Source organism: Neophocaena asiaeorientalis, unplaced genomic scaffold (assembly GCF_003031525.2).
Source record: "Neophocaena asiaeorientalis asiaeorientalis breed wild unplaced genomic scaffold, Neophocaena_asiaeorientalis_V1.1 scaffold160, whole genome shotgun sequence".
Classification (NCBI taxonomy): domain Eukaryota; kingdom Metazoa; phylum Chordata; class Mammalia; order Artiodactyla; family Phocoenidae; genus Neophocaena; species Neophocaena asiaeorientalis.
In genome coordinates, this window is record NW_020175675.1 from 2,405,198 (window position 1) to 2,422,571 (window position 17,374).

At 40.8% G+C, this 17,374-nt stretch overlaps 1 protein-coding gene across 4 annotated transcripts in view; it reads left to right on the plus strand.

Moving 5' to 3' along the window:
- The first annotated feature begins 7,106 nt into the window (after window positions 1-7,106).
- The window catches only part of SYK (spleen associated tyrosine kinase), a 95,069-nt gene continuing 84,801 nt past the window's right edge, over window positions 7,107-17,374 (plus strand). For 2 of the 4 annotated variants that reach the window (XM_024731929.1, XM_024731931.1), the window contains exon 1: window positions 7,113-7,293. The gene's annotated coding sequence lies outside the window, so the exon portion shown is untranslated. Of the gene's footprint in view, window positions 7,294-17,374 lie in introns of all 4 variants that reach the window. The other 2 variants (XM_024731933.1, XM_024731930.1) reach the window with 2 other exon arrangements.

Consider the following 17,374-nt stretch of genomic DNA (forward strand, 5'->3'; position numbering starts at 1 on the left):
TATATATATATATATATATATATATATATATGATTCCATTTTTAAGTGAGGTCACATGGTATTTGTCTGATTTATTTCTCTTAGCATTATGCCCTCGAGGTCCATCCATGTTTTAACAAATGGCACAATTTCATTCTTTTTTATGGCTGAGTAATATTCCACTGTGTCTATACACCACATTTTCTTTATCCATTCATCCACCAATGGACACTTAGGTTGTTTCTATATCTTAGCTATTGTAAATAATGCTGCAATGAACATGGGAGGGCAGATATTTTTTCAAGTTCATGCTTTTATTTTCTTCAAACACCAAGAAGTGGAATTCCTGGATGATATGGTAGCCCTATTTTCAATGTTTTGAGGAACCTCCTTACTCTTTCCCATAGTGGTGGCACCAATTTACATTCCCACTAACAGAACAAGGGATCCCTTTTCTCTACATTCTCACCAACATTTGTTATTTCTAGTCTTTTTGATGATAGCCATTCTAACAGGTGTGGGGTGGTATCTCCTTGTGGTTTTGATTTGCATTTCCCTGATGATTAGTGATGTAGAACATCTTTTCATGTACCTGTTGGCCATTTGTATGGATGAAAAGAACGACAAGTTTTCATTTTTAACTGAGTTTCAAGGTGGCAACTGCAACCCCATATCAAACCTGAAAATTCAAATCAGTCAAGTTTTTCAAACATTATTAAGGGAAGAGATATATGGGAAATGCAAGCAGGAAATGCCCATTCATGGAACTGCAACATATTTTGCATCAGAATATGTTTCTTTGTTTCTAGGCATATTTTTTCTAGGTACACTTGAAATAGATTATGATTCCCAGGGTACTAATATTTAATAGAATTTCATACCAATACGCTTAATGCTTTACATTAGAAGACTTTCTTAAAATAATATTTTCTCATCAAGTTATTTACTTTATATTTAACTTAATTTCCTCCACAAATCATTCACCATCTCCCTAAGACCACATATAGACTTAAAGAAACAAAATTCATTTGAGTACTACTGAACTAAAAGAAAAATACCAGTCATTTTTTACAAAGTGTCAATTTTTTTTTTTTTTTTTTTTTTTTTTTTGTGGTATGCAGGCCTCTCACTGTTGTGGCCTCTCCCGTTGTGGAGCACAGGCTCCGGACATGCAGGCTCAGTGGCCATGGCTCATGGGCCCAGTCGCTCCGCGGCATGTGGGATCTTCCCGGACCGGGGCACGAACCTGTGTCCCCTGCATTGGCAGGCGGACTCTCAACCATTGCACCACCAGCGAAGCCCAAAAGTGTCAATTTTATAAGTTTAATTTTCTACTGTCTGAGATAGGCAAGTACAATCTCTAGTGTGCATGCCAAGGAGGGTGCAACAATTATTTGTTTGGTTCAGGGATGAGTAGGTCCATAGGGACTAATGTTAGTTAATGGGAATAGAACATAAGGAAATTCACATCTAAAAGTGTTGTTAAAAACAATAGAGGTTCTGGAGGTGAGCAATTAAAAGGAAGATGGTAACTTAATAATACTAGTAGCAATAAGCAAAACAGACCAGCTGGAAGATTAACAGAACCAGAACAAGAGGTAGCTAAAAAGAGCCTTCCTGGGTAGGAGCAAGCCTCAAAGCCTAGTAACATCTGTCCCTGCAAAGAGAACTGACTTTAATTGGATCAGACAGTTGAGCAATTTATACCCAGGGCATTGTTGAAAACAACAAAGAAATCAGCAGGCAATTAAAAGAAGTTAAAATCTTGGTGTGACACCAACAGCAAACCAGTCAGAAACTCGTCAGGGAGATCAGGGAAAGACAAAGTCAAAGAGACCCCATTAAGACCACAATCACTCCCCATGGTCAGAGATATTGTCCCACACCCAAGGCTGTGCCCTCAGAGGAGTGACATCACAGGCTTCCCACAGCCAGGAAAATAGTCCAGCCAATACCAGACAAATGCACCAGCACACAGGCAAACATCAACAAGCCCTGGTGGAGAGATCAGTCTCCAAACTTGCTATGTATAACCTAAAGTGTTCAGTTTTCAACCAAAAAAGAAAATGAGACATGCGTAGAATCAGAGAATCATCACCTATACACAGGAATAGAAAGCAGGCAACAGAAACAGCCTTTGTAGGCCCAGACGGTGGGCCTAGTGAACAAAGACTTCAGAGGAGTTATTATAAATATGTTCAAAGAAGTAGAGGAACCATAAAAAAGAAAGAAAGAAAAAGAAAGAAATTGAAGAAGACCTAAAAAAATGGACCATGTTCATGGATAAGAATATTTAATGTTTTTAAGAGGGAAATGCTCCCAAATTGATCTACAGAGTTGACACAATCCCTATCAAACCCCAGCTTCTGTTTTTGCATAAATTGACAAGTTGATCCTAAAATTCATATAAAAAATGCAAAGGAACCATAACAGCCAAAACAATCTTGAAACAGAACAAAGCTCGATGACTCAAACTTCCCCATTTCCAAGTTTACTACAAAACTACAGTAATTAAGATTCTGTAGTTCTGGTGTAAGGACAGATACACAGATCAATGAGATGGAATGGAGAGTCCAGAAATAAACCTTTATGTTGATCTTCAACAGGGTGTCAAGATAATTGTGGACAGAATAGTTGTTTCAACACCTACTGTTGGTAAAACTGGATATGTGCCTGAAAAAAAGCTGAAATTGGACTTTTGCTCCAAACTATATATAAAAATTAACTCAAAATGGATCTGAGACATAAAGGTATGAGTTACAACTATAAAAATCCGAGAGAAAAACATAGGAGCAAATCTTCAAGATCTTGGGTTAGAAAATGGCTTCTTATATATAATACAAAACTACAAGCAAAAAAAGAAAAACTGAGAAAATTGAACTCCATCAAAATTAAAGACTTTTGTTTGGTATATGATACCATCAAAAAAGGGAAAAGGCAACCCTCAAACTGGGATAAAATATTTGCAAATCTTATATCAAATAAGGGACTTGTATCCAAAATATGTAAAGAACTCTTACAACTCAATAATAAAAATGAGCCAACTGAAAAGTGGGCAAAGGATCTGAATAAACGTTTCTCCAGAGAAGATATACAAATGGCTATAAAGCACATCAAAAGATTCTCAGCATTATGACATAAAGGAATGCAATCAAAGTCACAGTAAGATACCACTTCACATGCACTAGGGTGGCTATAATCAAAATGACAATAACATGAGCTGATAAGGATGGAGAGAAATTGGAACCCTCCCACATTGCTGGTGGAAATCTAAAAATGGTAAAGCCACTTTGTTGTTTTTTTTTTCTAATTGAAGTATAATTGATTTACAATGTATTGGTTTCTGGTGCACAGCAAAGTGATTCAGTTATACATATATATATTGATTTTCATATTCTTTTCCATTATGATTTAGTACAGGATATTGAATATAGTTCCCTGTGCTACACAGTAGGACCTTGTTGTTTATTTATTTTATATATAGTATTTTGTATCTGCTAATCCCATACTCCTAGTTTGTCCCTCCCCCACCCCCTTTCCCCTTTGGTAACCATAAGTTTGCTTTCTATGTGAGTCTGTTTCTGTTTCATAAGTAAGTTCACTTGTGTCATATTTTAGATTCCACCTATAAGTGATCTCCTGTGGTATTTGTCTTTTTCTGTCTGACTTACTTTATTTAGTATGATCATCTCTGGGTCCATCCATGTTGCTGCAAATGGCATTATTTCCTTCTTTTTTATGGCTGAGCAGTATTCCATTGTGTATATATACCACATCTTCTTTACCTATTTATCTGTTGATGTACATTTAGGTTGCCACCATGTCTTGACTATTGTGAATAGTGCTGCCATGAACACTGGGGTGCATGTATCTTTTCAAATTATAGTTTTCTCCAGGTATATGCTCAGGAGTGGAATTGCTGGATCATATGGCAACTCTATTTTTAGTTTTTAAGGAAACTCCATACTGTTTTCCATAGTGGGTGTACCAATTTACATTCCCACCAACAGTGTAGGAGGGTTCCCTTTTTCTCTGCCCCCTCTCTAGCATTTGTTATTTCTAGACTTTTAGATGACAGACATTCTGACCAGTGTGAGGTGGTACCTCATTGTAGTATTGATTTGCATTTCTCTAATAATTAGTGATTCTGAACATCTTTTCATGTGCCTATTGGCCACCTTTATGTGGTAAAGTCACTTTGGAAAACAGTCTGGCAGTTCTTCAAAGTGTTAAACATAGAGTTACCATATAACCCAGCAATTCCACTCTTAGTTTTATATCCAAGAAAAAAATAAAACATATATCCACACAAAAACTTGTATACAGATGTTCATGGCAGGATTATTCATAACAGCCAAATAATATCCACTATCTAGAAAATAATAAAGAACCCTTCCTCCTCTTTCACCCACACCTCCCTTCTACCCCTTCCCAGTAAAAAAAGGAAGGGGGAGAAATAAAAATGTAAGTTACCAATAGTAACCAAACAAGAAAAGGAGAAGCGCTTAACTGGATGAATTTAGAAAAGCGCTGGCTCATCTACAAAACAGAAGTTTGAGAGTATCACAATGAGGTCATGTCCCCACCTCCCAAAAACTACATCTTGTGAGTCTACAAAATCCTGAAAATTCTCTCCCAAATCTTGAGAGAAGAAAAAGGTGTAATTACAATCTAAACCATCAATCAAACTTGAAGGTAGAAACTTTGGGGATATGGAAGGTCTTTGAAACACCTACTTCCACTTCCCTTATCTGGGATTCACATCCCAGTTAGTGGTCAGCTAGAATTCTAAACACATTGGAGGCCACCACTACATGGCTTCTCTTATCAGTGGCAACATACCCACCCCAGGTATTGATAATTAACATAGGGATGTTAAATATGGACTCTCATTGGGGGTATTAGGGCCATTAGAAATATATGATTGCCTAAATTATTTTAAAGACACGATTCACCTGTGGAGTCATATGAACTGTAATGTATCTACTTGTTAATATGTTTTTTAAAAAATAAATTATCTGTGTACAGGAAAAAAATACCTACTTCTGCTTCTCAGGAAACTCCTGAAGATTGTGTTCCACCAAAGTGATGGAGTGAACTAAGGGAGTGAAAGCATGGAATACAAAAAACACGGACTCAAAGATTAAAAGAAATGTGAATGGAAGCACAGAGCAGAGCACAGAGCATAAGAAATGAATCCTTGAGAAACAGTAACCACCAGCTGACCAAAATTGTGCCCAAATTTCCAGCCCAGGTTCATATCACCTAAGTGGTCCCAAAACACAAAAGCTGAGAATTTACCTTAAATTGTCCAAACACCAGTTGCACCCTAGGCTTCTGACAGAAGCTAAGGCAAATTCTCTCTGAAAGAAAGTACCTTCTCCCTAGGCCTCAATTAATCTCCACAAATAATTTTTCAAGGACAATGCGTGTCTCACATCCAATGTAACCAAATACACAAGGAAGCCAGGCACCATGAGCAAGAAGCAATGGTAACACTCAGACAACATAAGTGTACATTAAAGACTTCATAAGGTGAAATTAACACAGCAAACCACATATAAAATATATATTTACTATTTTCAAAGAAATATAAAAATAAAGGACCTCCAGGTAACAGGAGACTTTAAAAAGTAAAGGTGTCAGGAGTCCCTGAGACCCTCTGGGTGCAGGGCTTTGTTAGGAGGGCTTCCAGGACTTGGCATATAATCACAGCTAAGATTTATTTCAATGAAAGATAAAAAGCAAAGTCAGCAAAAGGAAATGGCACATGGGGTGAAGGAAGAAAGGTTGGGAGAAATGTGTTGACTTTTAGGAGGATTCTTTTTCTAGGCATTTGTGTGATGATTTTAACTTTTAAAAAAGTCATTAAAAGCATACTAATTAACTTTCAAGATGACTCAAAGGTGGGAAGGACTGCAGCAATGCTAAAGGGTGGCTTAGAGATGGATCCAAAACTTCATCTCATCTCCCACTAGCATTCCCTAAGGAAACGTTGTAATCTTAGTAAAAGCAAGACAGATCACCCTCCTGCCCATTTCCAACAATATTGCCAGAGGATCTGCTGCCTCTGTTTAGACAACAATGGATATTTTATTGGTTATTTGCAGTAAAATTAAGTCCAGTGGTTAACAAATATAACCATAATAAAAATCTTTCACTTGGAATAAAAAGTTCGTGGCAAAAATAAATGGAAGAGAATGTCCCAGTGGGAAATGCTGAGGGGCCCCAACCGAGTGTAAATGCTTCCTATCACCTTATTTTTCTCCATGGCAATTATAATCTAACACACTATATATTTTATTTTATTGATTGTATTTCGGTTCAGGTACAGCTTTTTAAAACAGGCACTGTTAGCCACTGTTACCAAGAATGTGAAGGGCTTGAAACTTTTATGGGAAAATTTTAAAGAGGGTTAACAGAAAAAAGGGGCGAGGGGAACCACATAAGTGTTTTTAAACTATTTTAAAGACTACGGAGAAGGATGAAACTTTAATTAGGATGAAACAGAACCGTTCGCGGGTAAGAAGGAAGCAAGTTTAACTCACTGTCAAGAACCTTGTAGTAATTAAAGCCCTCAGAAAACTGCCTTGTTGGACAGGCTGGTCTCACCCAAAGGTGCGCTATAAAATCTGATGTTCACCTAAGGCAGAAGCCACCTGGCAGGATGACAGGGGCCTTCTGATCACCAGTCAGCAGAAGCGTCTTGGGTTGGTAACTGGGAATACCCGCACAGTGAACAAGATTCTCTTCCCAAGCAATTGCACAGCAAATGAGCGTGCCCCTGAGTGCCTGTCGGTCCTTGGAAGGATCAGGCAGCAGGCAGGCCAGGTGGCAAGAGGCTCCTGTTGTTGGCCGCGCGCCCTTTTTTTGCTATGAGGCCCCCTTGTCCAGGCCTTCTGCGCCCGGGAATTGTCAAGGATCGCCCACCCGGCTCCTCTCTCTTCTCCCCTCCGGCCTCCCGCCTTGTAGGCCAACCCCGCGGGCTGGGTTCCGGCGCGCTCCAGCCGCCGCTGCCCTGCCCTGGGCGCTGGGGGCGCACATGGCACACTGGGCGCTCGCGGCGCAAGGGCTGCGGGGCGGTCCCGGGGCGGTGGAGTGCGGCGGCCGGGAGGAAGTGCGGGGCCTGCCTGGGAGCGTTAAGGAAGTTGCCCAAAATGAGGAAGCGCCATGCACTGGGCGACTGAGGCGACTCCGGCGGCGGGAGCAGGGAGGAGGAGGGGGCTGCTCGGCGCGGCGCCCAGAGCTGCCCCCTAGTTCGCGCCAGTCCGGTTCCCGGAGACCCGCGCCCCGCCCTAGCCTCACCTGATACAGGTAGGTGTGGCCGCTCGCTCTCTCCGCTTGGGCAGTCGGGACGCACCTTTAGGCTTGGGAAGGCGGCGTGGAAGGGGAGAAAGCGCCGAGAGAGGTGAGGATGCGGCCCTTCCTCCTTGGCCCGCGCAAGGTCTGTGCGCCTATGCGAACCCAGACGGGTACGCCTAGGGCCCTCCTGCTTTGATAATCGGAGGGAACATTCGATAAAATTTTTCGATTGAAAACTAGTCAGTGTGCCACCTTTTCTCCTAAAACTAGTTAGTGCCTCTTGGGGTCCAGCTTTTGTACGGGGAGCCGGGCCCGTGGGTGGGGGCCTGTGCCGAGAAGCCAAAACTTCAGGTGCTGCCGCGAGCGCAGGGAAGTGCGGAAGCGGCTGGGTCCTGGGAGACTTAGCTGGAGTCCGCAGGCATAAGAAACTCCGTGTCGGGGTCTCGGAAAGGACACATTTTCGTTTGGCCATTCACAGAATGCACTGGAAAATTCCACTGTATTTGTCGAAGTGACTCAATGTAGGGTTGTTTATATGCCTGCAAAGGTTTTATTCATACTTTTACTACAGAAAGAAAGAGCAGTTGCATAAAAACATGAAAGTTTCTGAACCACTACGACAATGTAGCATCATTGCCCTTTTTTCCACATTTTCATGGTAAAATAACTTCATCAGCCAGTGAATGACTTGAAGAGCAGTGAAGTTTTGTGTAGTAAAATGTGAATTTGAGTTAAAGATATTTTTGGCCGTATGGCTTCAAAACCTTAAACCCACCTAAATAACGATACAAAAGCGAATATTTTTTTGGTTTGTTTGAATATCAAGAACTAGCAAGACAATCATTGGAGAAGTTAGAGTTTCAGTCTTTTGGCTGTTTGAGGTGCAGTTGCTTGGGAAAGAGAATCTCATTCACGGTGCAGAGTCTTCCCACTCATTAACCCAAGACGTTCCCGACTGGTGATCAAAAGGCCCATGCCATCCTGCCAGGTGGCCTTTGGAAACAGGATTGCAGGTTATTTTAATGAGTTTGCTTGACTTGCCAAAGATTCCCGTTTAACCCAAGTAAAACTGTTGACTGGAGTTGTTCATTTTCTTAAACCCTGGAGGCATTTCAGTGTGTAATTAAGACTTGGAGATGTAATTTAAAGACTTGGAGATTCAAATTGTCACATCTGAATTTTCACGTTAAAAAAGAAAAATCATGGGATGATGGAGAATTCCTGAAAGAAATGGAATTGATTCTAGTATTTGTTTTCTTTGTTTTAGTAAGAACAAATTCATTGCTGTTACACAGGTGGCATTTTACTTAAATGCAATTTAATTCACTGATGTGCATATCACATCTCCCTCTCCCTGCAAAAAAAAAAAAAAAAAAGGCCAAACAGTGCCTGGATATGTTTGTCTTTGAGGTAAAAGGTTTAAATACTTGTAAAGTATTAGGTATTTTAAGTGAGAAATCTTGTCTACTAAAAATATTTTATCAAATCATTTTGTTCTGTCTGCATTGAACTTTTGATCTGTTTAGGGAAATTTTGCGCTAAAATAGAAACATTTATATTCTTTGTATTTGGAGTGCTTCAATATGTAGGATTTTGTAAATCATCTTAATAACGAAAATGTTTTTAATGTTTTAAGCCAAGGATAAAAGTGAGGTGTATATTTTAGCTCTTTATCTTTCCTGAGGGATGAAATTGTCAGAAAGATAATTTTATCCCTAGATTTGCATTTCAGAAATAAGTTACCTTAGCCTTCTTTAGGTTCATATTTAGTATTCTAAGTGCAGGTCTGATTTCTCTATTAAACCAAAGACTTCTTAGTAGGACATCACTTAGCACATAGCATATCCATAATCATTATCCAAAACCCTTGTGCCAAGATATGTTTTGGAATTCAGGATTTTTGAGAATTTAGAATTCAAATTTAGAATCTGAATTTCAGCCTTGAGAAAGGCATTTCTCAGAATTTAGAAAGGTTTGCATACATACTGATGCCATATGTTACACACCACTCCAACACAGCCTGGGCAGCATCCTATAATCCCACATGTTAATATTTCTGCACAAACAGTGTGAAAAGTCTCACTAAGTGGAATAAGAGAGGCTACAAATAGCCGTTTGTCAATGTCACTAAATGAGGTTCCCTATAAAACTCACCAAAAAACCTTGTTTTTCAGCAGTTTTTGGAGTTGGGGCTATGGGACTGATTCTGTATTAGATTCTGTCAAGCTACTGATTGCTTCTGAAAGCAAATTACATTTCTACTGCCCAACAACTCACACTTTCCAGTAATTAGATGGGTAGTTCCCCCCTTTCCAGGAAGCCTGAAATAGCAAGACTTTCCTGAATTTTCAGTGATAACAATCAAAATACAGATCCTCCAAGTGAGAATACGATGTTTCATCCTTACTGAGAGACTTTCCAACAGCAAAGTTTCTGACAGTCTGATTCTGGAGAAAGAAGGCAGTAGTTACTTAAAGAAGGGCTATTACCACCCTTCACAGCTACAGCATGGCCTTGGAAGAAATACTGTTTCCTGTTCACTTTGCAGCTCATTCTATCTCTGTCTGTTATCTTTACCTAAGGAATGGCTGGGTACTTTGTACAATCTGAGCTAATTTTTGCTTTCTCAGCTTTTCACCAAATAAATTTTTTTTCCAACGATTCCCTAACTTACCACCACCCTGCCCCCCAACACTTTCTTCCACTTCTGGATTGATTTACCTGCAAAAGAGTGGAGAGAAAATTAGGAACTTAGGCCTTTGGGTAAGAAATTTTTTAAAAATGTCTGCACACTGAACATTGCTTTTTCTTTTACAGCAGTTGAAATCAAAAGGCAGAGTCTTAAAGAGAGATTAGAATTAAATTGTCTGACTTAATTATATCTTACCATCTTACTCTTCTACCTTGGAATTGAACAAGTTGGGTTTTCTTTTTTTTCCACTCAGAAAAAGAGAGTTTTTTTAAACTGAGGAATTGTAGGAAGATTAAAAAAAAACTAGGCTGATTGGATTTTAAAGGAAAAGTTTATTCATTCATTTTGACTTTATATTAGCAGGAAAGTTTTCTACTAGCTTATAATTTTGTCTGGCAAAATGTTAGCCTGCGTAGGTTTGAATTTTTTTTTTTTTTTACTTTAATAAGAGTTATGTAAGTTTTGCCCTATGAATCCTGAAAGGTGGTTGCATTGGAATCTTAAGTATAGTCAAATTTAGCCACTGCCAAAAATACCAGTAGAAGAAAGAATATTTAGTTTCTATTATAGTAGGTTTAACAACTCAAAAATGACTCTTTCTTGATTCTTTTATTTCTGGGAAACTGTGTATTTGTTTTGGTGGCTGCCAGAGGCTGATGATGGGAAGAGGAAGGTGAGGATGATTTAGAATATTGTTAACACCTCAATCTAAGGGGGATATATTGAAAGCTTTTATGATGGACAGTATCTGGTAAGCAGCATCCTCTGTCCTGGGGGTACCTGTCTCTGGCCCTGGAGTCCTGGCTTCTGAAACTGGAGAAGGCAGTACCCCTCAGTGCTGTGCTGGAGCCCTGGAGGGGAGCACAGATGTGGGAGGACACTGGGCTTGCCGATTGGCATGCTGAGTGTCACATCTTTGATCTGAAGAGAGTCTGGGCAGGCAGCAGAATTGACAGGAGAGTGTAGGGCTGATGTCAGGGTCAGTGAGGCTCAGGCCTGGATACAGTCAATGGGGGGAGTGTGGAAGGAAGGAAGAGGGCCAAGGGCCAAGTGTTAGGAAAAGTCACAATTTAAATATTGGTTTGTTTAGTTATACTCAGAATGGCTACAAAGAGCATTTGAATGTCCAACAGTTAACCTCCTACATTCCCACTCCATCTCTTTGTCTTAATTGCTACATCTTCATGCTGTGTTGGTCAGCCCAACAAGTTATTAAATCTATCCGTTTCTGTTCAGCTGTCATGGAAATCTTTTGGTGGGACCAGAGTTAATCTTTCTTTTTATTTAATTTCAATTTATAAGAATACCTTCCAATGCTCTAATACTGCTCCCCAAAAGCAATCTTTTAATCTTTTTAGCTCTTTCTTCTAGAATTTTCCTTCTTATTTCCTGATGTTATGTTCACTTGTGCTTTTTTTTTTTTTAATGTATCAGTTTTAGACAATGTCTCCTGACTTCCTACTCTGAGAAATAAGTGCATGGCAGTCCTAGACTCTTATTAACCAGGATAATCTTTCTACAATTTAGGGTTAAGATGCTATTTGGTGTTTGTTTACCTTGCTGTGGTTATATTTACTGCTAGAGCACAGTATATAATATAGTTCCATTTTCTTTCATTTACTCCATGTTGTTTTTCCTGGTGTAAACTCTTGTTTCATTTTTGTGTTTTCTCAGTTGGTCCTGTACCTGTTACAATTCTCTCGCCAACTCTCTGACACAAAGCTAAACACCCCCCCAACTTGACTCAGTTTCCCACTGAGTCAAATATACCAAGCAACCTATCAGTTCCATTTCTCTCTTTTTCTGGAACCCTCTGCCTCCTTATGCCAGTCTGACGGTTTCTTTTCAGTCTTGCTACACACCTATTAATAACTGAAGCATATTTTGGGGAGTTGGTTAGCTAAATATATTTTCTGCAAGTTGCTGCCCTGTATACTTTTTGGAGTCTTAACATAACTCTTATCAACATTCATGTAGCTTTCAAATCCATTGTAAATCCATTGTCATAATTGTTGAAAACATTTTCCCCAAACTTTTGATTTCTATGGATATTTGCTTATTTATATAACATTACTTTTTGTAGCTTTTGGAACTTTTATAATTTCTCCTGTCAGGACATATTCTGAGTCATGCTTCGTGAGAGATTACTTTTAGCTCCAATTTAGCGGTTAGCAGCTATGTTTTAAATCAGTCTCGGTGTCACCTCTGTATTTGCTCTGACCCTGATGGTTTATTATCTGATTGATGGGAATATGTATTTTCCTGGGACTAGGGAATCCACAGGGCTTTAATCAGATGGCCAGCCTCGATTCCCTGGATTTCTGAAGTGGGTGCTGTGCAATTTTAAATGGTATTCCCGAGGAAGCTTTCCTTGTTGAAGTGAGTGAAATGAGAGACAGAATAAAGTTGAGTAAGCAGGGTAACTGTCGTGGGCTTGTTCAGAGCCGTTGTGCAGGTGTTGTGCATGGTCAGGACATACGTCACTTAACTCTTACACCCCTGTGGTCATAGGATGCATTCATTGGTTCTTGGAGCACCTTGGGGACCAGGACTTCCGAAGTCCACTTTGGGAAACACTGGGTAACCTGCTGCCCCTTTACAAGATCCTCGGACTTTGCTTAGGTGGAGGCAGAATGCCTCTTAAATGCTAAGGGTATTTTTTAATTAATTAATTAATTAATTTTTTGGCTGTGTTGGGTCTTCGTTGCTGTGTGCGGGCTCTCTAGTTGCAGCGAGCGGGGGCTACTCTTCATTGCAGTGTGCGGGCTTCTCATTGCGGTGGCTTCTCTTGTTGCAGAGCATGGGCCCTAGAGCGCATGAGCTTCAGTAGTTGTGGCGCTTGGGCTCAGTAGTTGTGGCTCACGGGCTCTAGAGCACAGGCTCAGTAGTTGTGGCGCATGGGCTTAGTTGCTGCCCGGCATGTGGGATCTTCCCGGACCAGGGCTCAAACCCGTGTCCCCTGCATTAGCAGGCAGATTCTTAACCACTGCACCACCAGGGAAGTTCCAAAATGCTAAGAGTATATGAATCACTTGATTGCCCTAATGCTTCAAAGTCACAGTCACTGAATATTTTTATCAACAGTGGTTGAGAGTGGGGGGGCTGAGGTCCCACTGGGTTCAAATCTCACTGTGTTTTCAAGCTACTGTTTTTAGTTTTTGTAGATGGAAGGATTACAGAGGATTTCACTGTGATGTACGGTGGAGATCATGCATGCAGTGCCCATACCTGGCCTGTGGTTAGAACTGGCACAACTGTCACAGTCTCTCCCAGGTGGGTGGCTCTGGGAGTCTGCCCCTGTAGTCTTGGCTGGAGGCTAATAAGAGCAGTCCCAAATAGGTCACAGATGAGTAAGTACTGTCTCTGAAGTTAGTTTCTCTGGCCCCCAAGATGGGAGAACTATCATTTTCTTTTTGAAAAGTGTTAAATTGCATAACTGATGTCTAAGTACATATCCATTGTTGAAGAATTCAGATATAACAGGCGACATTGAAGCCCTCCTTAACCACCACCCTCAGCCCCAGCCCATCCCCACTGAGGGAGGGCAACTTGGTGCATATTCTTCTAATCTTTCATCCTGTGCATTCATGCATGTGTATATATGTGTGTATTTTTAGACGATGTAGTGGTGGTGGTGGTGGTGGTGGTGGTGGTGGTGGTGGTATGTGTGTGTGTGTGTGTGTGTGTGTGTGTGTGTGTGTGCCTTCTTAATACCAATATCATCCTGCAACTTTCTTAATGTGTGTGTGTGTGTGTGTGTGTGTGTGTGTGTGTGTGCCTTCTTAATACCAATATCATCCTGCAACTTTCTTTTTTGAATCAACAGGATTGGGGGAGCCCTTCCTATCAGTGATCATCGTGCTTTATTCCAGGGTGAAAAATGATTGTTTATTGATAGACATTTAGGACTTTTTTCTAATTTTTGATACTGTACACAAAGCTGCAGGGAATGCACTTTTTTTTTCATTCTTTCCCTCTGTTTTACCCTTTTCATTGCATTTCATGGAACTGACAGGTTAATCACTTTCTCAAGAAGGATCTTCAGCCCTGTCCATCCTGTTATTCAGGCCATCTATTGAGTCATTTATATTTTAGCAAGCACAGAAGGTAGTTAATTATTTATTTTTTAAGTGATACATTAGGCCCTTGCCTAATATTTGTTTTTATTACTGGTTCCAGCGTAGATGTTCTCTTCTTGCTCCATGACCTCTGTCTTCTTTGGCACCTACTCATCTGTTTGCCCATTGGGTGCCTTCCTTTGTGCGGTTAGCTTTCCTGATGTGCTTGGTACTTCTAGGATGTATGCTGGTCTTGTTTTTGAGGTGCCCTAGGAGTTAGTCTTTTAATGCTGTGTGTGTTGCATGGCCCTCTTGTAACCTGTCCCCCATGAGATGTGAGGAAGGTGAGATGTGAGCAGGGTAGGACGAGCCAGTAACCAAATGGGGGGTGGTGTAGGTGCTCTCTGTTCTTCATGGATGTGGCCATACCCTGCCTCTCCAAACGCACGTCTTTCCTGCAGAGGGACTCCTGTTGCTCTTAAGGGTGCTGGCAGCTGAAGAGTTGGAGAGAGCTTGGCTGCCTGCCTGTTCTCCGCTCTGCTTCTCCCTCACCCCATCCCACCCAGGCTTTGTCATTTCCAAGGCATCACACCCTTGGCTCTTCACAGCCATCCCCAGCTGCCTGTACTTAGGCTGTGGTTTTCCTCTTCAGTTTGAGCCCATCTTGCTTTGCTTCCTTCAACGATAGCAGTAGTTTCCAGCCCACCAGTAATATGCCTCCTTTGCTCCCCAGCACGGTTATGGATTTATATTCTATGTTATTGTTTTCAATGCTGTTTCTTTTCTTTCTCTGCATTTATAGCTGATGTATTTACTTGAAGGGGAAGTCCACCACTTCCTTTTTTTCTTTCTTTTTTTTAGCAACACCAATCAGCTGATGGTCATAGCTGTGAAGGAAGTGACAGGGAGGAGGGAGAGGAGCTCCCTAGAGCAGGCATGAATGGCAGGCTTGGGGCTTCTTTGGTCTTCACTGTTGTCCTGGGAGCTGGGCCAGCCCTCCTGTAGCTTAGGCAGGAAGTGTGTCCAAGGAGAGGGCTGCAGTGGTCAAGTCTGTACTGATTATTAGGAAATTGCTAGTCCCAAATCATAAGTTTCTTAGAAACATGTTTAAGGACGCCAGAGATATTAGAGGGAGAAAGGATCTTGGAGAATGTCTAATTCAACCTGCTGGTAAGCAGTGAGGCCCAGAAAGGTAAAGTGACTTTCACTTATCCAGCTGCTAAGTGATGGTGCTGTGATGTGAAACCGAAAACCCAGGTGTTTCTAATCCAGAACCAGAATTCCTATCCACTGCTCCAATGAGGAGCAACAAGGGACCTGCCATCATGCCTGGTGGTGAGAAGATTGCAAGTCCTGTCAGTGGAGACAGGAGCCTGAGAAGGCAGCCGGAGGGCATAAGCCCAGTTTGACGTGTTGATTTCACTCTTTTACCAGGAGTTTTAGAAAACTTTATTATTATCTTTATAGCTTTGTGTTGAGAAATTAAGCAAATTCAGTAGGAATTGGACAAAAAAATCCTGAATCAATGAGAGGTTAATATGAGAATATCTGATGCTTTTGCATACATCTCCTTCCAACACAGATTGAGCCGACTTTCAAATTTACCACCCAAAGGGCACTAAAGTAATGTGAGAAGCTGGTTTAAAAGGACGCACCAAGCCTTTGTCTGCACATCAGGCCTGCATCTCTGTGGCTGTCCCCACACAGGACAGAATTGCTACTCTCTGCACACATTACTGTCCCTAGAGTTGGGGAGGGTGCATACATGGGGTCCTGAAGGTTGGAATGGAGGAGATAAAGGAACATTTCAAAAGTAGTTCTATTTCATGGTGGAAACACTTGTGATGCAGGTGGGATTTCAGTGGTTCAGTGAAAGAAAGGCAGCTTGACAACTGCAAAGAAAAGATGCCTTCTAGAATGAAGATAGAAAAGTCATGTATGATTTCCCCGAAGGAGCCAATATCTGCAAAGATGTGTGCACGATATTCTTTCTAGATTATCCCTTCTAAGAAAACTCTGGCAACTGTCAGTATCCGTTAATAGAGGAATGGTGTATTAGTTTGCTAGGGTCACTGGAACAAAATACCACAGACATTTATCATGTCACAGTCCTGGAGGCTGGAAGTCTGAGATCAAGGTGGGCAGGGTTGGTTTCTCCTGAGGCCTCTGTCTTTGGCTTGTGGACATCATCTTCTTTCTGTATCTTCACATCTTCCCTCTATTGCATGGGTCTGTGTCCTAATTTACCCTTTTTATAACGATATCAATCATAGGGGATTAGGGCCTACCCTAATGACCTCATTTTAACTTACCCCTGTAAAGACCCTATTTCCAAGAAAAGTCCCATTCTGAGGTACTGGGGGTCTGGACTTCAACATATGAATTTTGGAGGGGAAACACTTCCTCCCACAGCAGGTGGTTAAGTGGAGCCTGGTCTCTCCTCCCAAGTGGCCTTGCTGTGCTGCCATTGAGAGCACAAGGGAGCTCTCCGGTATCATGATGGAGAGATTTCTAAGCCAGCTTAAGTGAGCTTTGTGCACAGATGGTTATGGAACATGATGTACGTGGACACCACACACAAAACTAAGCAAATTAAAATGCTCAAGAAACAATTGTCCTTCCACCTTAGATTAGCATTATTTTTAAGAAAAGAAACTTATGAGACCCAGAGAAAAAAATGAAACATAAGAATGATGAGGAGAGGCAAATTCTATAAGATCTTAAGGCAAAACTGCAATGGAAAGTGGGGCAACGGACACAAATTTCACGTGGAAATTAGTGCAAAGCAAGGGTGGCCTTTCCCATCAGTCAGGAAACGGAGCATGGGTTATCAATTAATGGTCTTGGGAAAACCAGCTGATAATTTGGGAAAAATAAAGCTTTGCTCTGTATACCAAAATAAGTTCCAAATTTAACAAAGAATAAAAATATAACAGTGCAATCATAAAAGTGCTAGAAGAAAACAGGTGAGTTTTAAAATAATTGTGGAGTGAAGGCCTTTATAAATATGGTAGGAAACACGGAGCCATAATAGAAAACAGTTGATAAGTATGGTTTTCTAAAATTGTAAGCAAATCCCTATACAAATGAAAAATATATATATAAATAAGTGAGGGAAAAAACCTATAAAATATATTTATTTTCAAGGTCTGTGGTATAGGACCAGTAGCCTTCATATGCAGTGAGTTCTTTCAAATCAATGAGAAAAATAAACACACTCCAATACAAAGATCAGTCAAGGACGCGAACAGGCAACTCAAAATGTAAATGAACCGAAAGCACACAACTATGCTTTGCCTCTGTGTAATCTTGCATTGATTTAAGGGTTTGCTGTGTGGTGAGG